The sequence below is a fragment of the Fulmarus glacialis genome, unplaced genomic scaffold (genome assembly GCF_000690835.1).
Source record: "Fulmarus glacialis isolate BGI_N327 unplaced genomic scaffold, ASM69083v1 scaffold24199, whole genome shotgun sequence".
NCBI classification, from domain to species: domain Eukaryota; kingdom Metazoa; phylum Chordata; class Aves; order Procellariiformes; family Procellariidae; genus Fulmarus; species Fulmarus glacialis.
Genome location: NW_009234216.1, coordinates 1 through 224, shown reverse-complemented (window position 1 = coordinate 224; position 224 = coordinate 1).

The following is a 224-nucleotide window of genomic DNA, read 5'->3' as shown; positions in this document are numbered from 1 at the left end:
GGCTGCAGGGGCAATAGCGGCTGGTGGAGCACGGGAGGGGACCTTGGGGGACCTCGGTGCTCCCAGGGCCCTTTTTTGTCCCAGCTCAAGGATTTCTTCCTGGTGTTCAGCCCTTGGGATGCACCGTGTCTCCACCGCCTGCATCCAGACCCGGCTCTGCTCCCAACCCCTCCGGCGCCAGGCTCCACGCACGGAGGTTCGTGCGGGACGGCCGTCTCCATCCC